Here is a 5,580-nt window from a genome sequence, read left to right as displayed (position 1 = left end):
ATGATCCGCCGTAAACAAAGTTGTTCACTGATCAACAATCCCCAATATTGCTTTAAGGCTCAAAACCAAAAACATGACGGTTTTGAAGATTTGGAAGCTCAAAGTTGAGTTCAGTGACACTGAACCCTAGGTTTAGTTTTTAGGTTTTGAAAATAGCTTTTGATCAAGCATTTTTGGCCATTTATTTAAGAGCAATTATTAACCCAACATTTCAACTAATTACACATTAACATAGCACAATTATACTACCAAGTAATGGAACAAAATTTGGAGAAGTTTTATTTATAAAAATCCATTTAATAAATATCCAAAGATTGAACTTCGTACTGCATTTCAATGACTTAGGCAGAAATAGGATAAGTTTGAAAATTAGCCTTAAACTCAATCTTTGGGCTCAAATTTGAATATGTTTGACTTGAAAACCCTAATTAACTTTTATTCTATGCTATAGAGCATACTTTCAACTACAAAGTTTATTTTAACCAAATTTTAATTGTTTAAGCAATTTCACATATATAAATTCACAAAGTTCCTTAATTGATAACAAAGATAACATTTCACGCAACATGTGAAACATTGCAATTGCAACATATGTATACTATAAATGCAACATGAAAGGCATGTATGACTCAATGCTTTGTTGATAATGCTTGATGATGCTCATGATCAAATTTTAACTAGCACTTTAACATCTAGGGATGTTACACCAAGGTTGTCGGTGTAGTCGAGGGTCGTACTTCCACAGTCTGTGAGTCCTTCGGGTCTATCAAACGAGACATATAGCTGGCGAATAAGTGACTCCTATAGATGATCACAAAGAAGCAATGGAAATTCAAAAGATCCAAATGCACTCAAACACAAGCCTATGACATAGAGCTCATTTTTAGAAAAATTTGGACTCTAGTTTTATATTTTTCTGAGGTCGTATGAATTTTTCAAGTTTAAACCATTTTCTAAAAAAGAAAAAGAGTTGAATTAATCTGGTCAGGCTCGTAGCTCAGCAGAGACTAACAGGTGGGACTGGTCAAGGGTCAACGGTCAATGGTTGACCAGGCTCAGGACTGGGCCTGGTGGGCTAGATATTGGGCCAGTCTGGGCTGGGCCATCTCAGACATGTGTCGGCTCTACATGCATCCATGTAGTGGGTTTGGATCCATATGGGTGGTGCCCATGGGATAGGTGCACAGTGGACCAAAGTGGTCAGTGCACCGTGGACCTCCTCTAGTTTACGGTGGACCAGCTCCATCCTCTCTTCCTCTTCTCTCTGGCTCATGGTGCATCAGTCTCATGGAACGGCGACTAAGGGCATGGCGCAGTCTACCCCTTGCTGTGGTGGCTCACTAGTAGCGAAGCACGGTGTGACAGGTCATGGCGGAGCTTCAACAGTCTCCTAGGGTTTCCTCATGGCAAGGCAGACACGGTAAGGGCACAAAAGCGGGGTCTTTAGGCTTGCCATGGCCAGCTACGATGATGGCGGGCATGGCGGCAACAATAGCACTATGGTATGGCGACAACGGGCGGCACAGGTGACCATCTCTCATGGCAGAGTCTGCTCGGCGATAGAAGGCATGGTGGAGCTCCAGCAGGGCTTTGGTGATGGCAAACCTAGGTCTAGAGCGGCCTAGATGGTCAACCAACTAGGTGGCGAGGTGTGTGGCATCACGGTGAACATCATCGACCTTTCCTCACGCAATGACGCGGCCGAAATCAATGGGAATAGCTACAGCACGGTGGTGGCATGGGGAATACGGTGGCTCAGCGAGGTGGACATGACCAGCAGTTCCTAGGGGCAACTTCCCCTCCTTCTCCGTGCATGCAATGTGTCTCTCAATCAGGCAAAACTCACTGAGGCATCCTCCTTACCTCTACCAGCCTGAGGTGACCATAACGGAACCTTGCCATGGCAGGGGTCTAGCCATGGTGAACACATAGGTGCGACACAACAACACTGGCATTCCTGAGCCCATGTGGCTCGGCTTCGCCACGCGGTGAGTCATGCGGGTGCGCGTGTACATGAGGTGCCTTGTGATGGCCTAAAGGCGCTACCTTGGGCTTCCCAAGGGGGAAACCACGCCAGCGATCATGGCGCGTGTGCATGACGGCGGGTAGAGGGGTGACAGCGGGGCTCACCATGGTGGTGGGGAAGATAGGATAGTAGTGCAGGGCAAGTCATGGCCATGTCGAGAGGTAGCAGTGTCGTGCTGATCCACAGTGAGGAAGAAGACGTTCAGAGGCATCCTTGTCTCTGGCGGCCACGGACGGAACTCCGGCGGCTTCAGCTCCTCTCCTTCCTCCTTCTCCTTCCCTTCCCTTCTCTTCTCTGTCTTGGCATGGGTGTAGTGGTGCCACGGAGTGGCGCGCAGGGTATGGGAGTGGCGCTAGGTCATAGGGGTGGCTTATATAGCCACTCGTGGCTATGGCGATGGTGGTGAACAGTGGAAAGGGATGGAGGGGGTATGTGTACGATGATTGGAGCTCCTAGGCTAGGGTTTTGGGGTGTGTGGGGTGGTTATGTGGGCACTGGTGCGACCAATTCGAACGACGGGCAGTCAAGGCAAGGATGGGGTGGTGTCACGGTGCGGGGCCACCACAGCAGATGTCCCGCACGACGCAGTGTGGGCTAGGGGAGGCACGGATGCCATGGATCATGGACATGGCGCCCATCCATGCGTCAGTGCCCAATGACCTAGAGGTGGATTGCTATGAGTGGTCAGGCGGGGAAGATTCCCCCTCCGGCGTCCTTGCTCTGCTCGGCGCAAAAGCAGAGGGCATGGGGATGGGGATGACAGGTAGGGTCCACCCATCTGTGGCAGCAGGGATGGTGACAGTGGCACATCATGACATGGGCGTGGGCGTGGGCCGCGATTCTAGGCCACGCAGTTGTGGGCGGAGGGCTGGGCCGTGGCTCTAGGCCTATTATGGATGCTAGGCTATTTGCGGCTACTACTGCTGCTTGGGCCTTTTCTATTTCTAGCTTCTTTTTTTCCCTTTTCTATTTCCAAAATATATTTCTAGGGTTCCTATGCTTATATAAGTGTAGCCAATACTTGTATACAAGTATGGGTGGGTCCTCTAGGTTCACTAAGGTCCACATTTGGGCTAGAGCCTTGGAAGCACACACACATCAGGTTAATCAAAAGAAGTTTGATACAATTTTATTAATGAGCATAAATCCAAAAAGAAGCAACTCATGTTGTTAATTAAATGCATATGCCCAAACACTCTACCTTGGGTTCTACTTGTGCAACTATGAAGATGGTTTCCTAGTATGCTCACTCACCATTAGGGATGAAAACGGTATAGGATATTTTCCGACCAGTATTCGAAACTGAATCCGTTTAGAGGGGTTGAGATCTATCCGTATCCGAGTCCGGATATCCAACATCCGATACCGTATCCGTATCCGAATACTCAAATCACATATTTATGATGTCGATATCCAATCGTATCCTATCCGACATAGTTGACACTATCCGTATTCGAATCCGAATCTAGATAGAAATATGAAAACAAATGTAATATCGGTGATATCCGTCCTGTATCTGATCCGTTTTCATCCCTACTCACCATACATGGGTTTGGATGGAAAAAATTTAAGTTCAAATTTTTGGTTCTTGGAAAACTTAGGTTGTTATAGACACCCGATCCAATATCAGCAGAAGGTGCTATGGAAGATTCTCTGTCGTATTATGCACTCAATGATCGGAGTGTGTTGATCATCTTGACTTATTCTTCTTGTGGCTGCCTGGCCCTGTTCTTCTTCCTTTTGTTGTTTTTCTTCTTGGTTACTGTTGTCTCTTTCGGGCAGGTACGCCATTTGTGGATGACTAGGAGAGTGGATGACTAGCAGAGTGACTGATCTATAAGCTACAAATGCATGTTTGTGTACAATAGAGTATCTCCATTAATTTTATCATAAATTACCTTTGGCATGATGTTGACACTTGCTCTAAAGTCACAGACAACTTCTTGGAATATGTGAGGTCCAATAGCTATGGGGGTGATGGGTCTCCCTGGATCACCTTTCTTGATGGGTAGAGACTCATCTTTCCTAAGCTCCTATCAATGGTTCTATGTAGTATCCTACAGCATTGTGAATATCGACAAGATTTACAATTTCTAGATCTTCCAGTTGCACCAGAATCTTACCTTTGTCGGTCGGAGGAACTAGTGGCTACCAGCTGAGCTATTTGTGATTCTATCATTTTATTAAAGCTATGCTGGTTTTTAATGGTAGAAGAGAAGCTATCCATTCTATTGTTTGTGTTTTCTAAGATTCTATCAATGGAAGCTAGTTTTCTAGATAAGCCCTCCATAATTTTAGCTTGGCTAGAAATTCATTCTCTTAGGGGTGGTTGATTATTGAAATTATTGTGATTATTACCTTGATAGTTACCTTGGTTATTACCTTGGTAGTTTGGCCTTTATTGCTGATTCCATCCTTGATCCTATTGAGGACGATAGTTGTTATTGTTGATGAAATTCACATCCTCTTGAGTTTTAGGGCAATTGTGTCCTGAGTGCCCAGTGTTGCCACACTCTTCACATGTCATGCGGGAATCATGAATGTGCATGACTTCTTGCTTCTCATTGGCTCGATCTTCGAGCTTCTTCATTAGCAGACCCATCTTGGCTGACAGCATGTCTACCTCCTTGAGTTGATGCATACCTTCACCTCTCTTGCAGGTTTGAAGACGTTCTTCATTCCAGCCTTGGTTGGAGTCCATCTTATCCACGAAAGCTGTTGCACCTAGGATTGTGAGTAACAGGAAAGCACCTCTAGCAGTAGCATCCATATTCTCATGGGTGCTATTTGTCAACCCATGGTAGAAAGTCTACATGAGTAGCCAATTCTCCATCCCATGATGAGAAAATTCTGATATATAGTCTTGAAAGCATTCCCATGCCTCAGGGACAGATTCATCATGTTGTTGCTGGAAGCTTGATATTCTCCCACGTAGAGCATTTGTCTTGCCTGTGGGAAAGAACTTTGCTAGGAAGGCAGTAGAGCAATTCTCCCATGTAGTGTTTCTATCTTTGTTGGCGTAGAACCATTGCTTTGCCTTCCCCAAAAGTGAAAATGGGAAGAGGTAAAGTAATATGGCATCTCTAGTTACTCCCTTGATGGTGAAAGTGTTGTAGATCTCCAGAAAGTGTTGGAGATGAGCACTCGCATCTTCATGTGCCTTTCCACAAAACTGGTTAGCTTGCACCATGTTGATGAGAGCTGGCTTGAGCTCAAATCCATTGTCTCCGACATTGATCATCGGTCCAGTATGGATGTTGACCATAGTTGAAGCATAGAATTCATGGCGAGTCTTGTTAGTCATGGCTTTAAAAACTGGTGTTAAGCTTCGCCTTGTTTGGTTGTCTTCCGATTCTAAAGCTAAAACTTTCTTGAGTTTAGCCTTAGTTCTCCTGAGTAGTGCTTCTAGATTTTCAACGTAGTTTGTCGGAAGGTCAAAACCGGTCATACATTACCCTGCATAAGATATAAAAGTAGATAGAACAATTGTAAGCCTGTTCAAGCAGAGGTCAATGGTTTCCTCGATCACATCAATAGGTAAAAGTTTATCAATA

General features: G+C 45.2%; 1 non-coding gene across 1 annotated transcript; it reads left to right on the top strand.

Moving 5' to 3' along the window:
• Positions 1 to 4,857: 4,857 nt before the first annotated feature.
• LOC136490423 (small nucleolar RNA R71) lies at positions 4,858 to 4,966 on the top strand. Its single transcript, XR_010767714.1, has one exon. It is a non-coding gene; the product is annotated as a small nucleolar RNA R71 (small nucleolar RNA).
• The last annotated feature ends 614 nt before the right edge of the window (positions 4,967 to 5,580 follow it).

The sequence above is a fragment of the Miscanthus floridulus genome, chromosome 10 (assembly GCF_019320115.1).
Source record: "Miscanthus floridulus cultivar M001 chromosome 10, ASM1932011v1, whole genome shotgun sequence".
Classification (NCBI taxonomy): domain Eukaryota; kingdom Viridiplantae; phylum Streptophyta; class Magnoliopsida; order Poales; family Poaceae; genus Miscanthus; species Miscanthus floridulus.
Note: the sequence above shows the minus strand (reverse complement) of the source record. Positions and strands in the feature narration are given on the sequence as shown.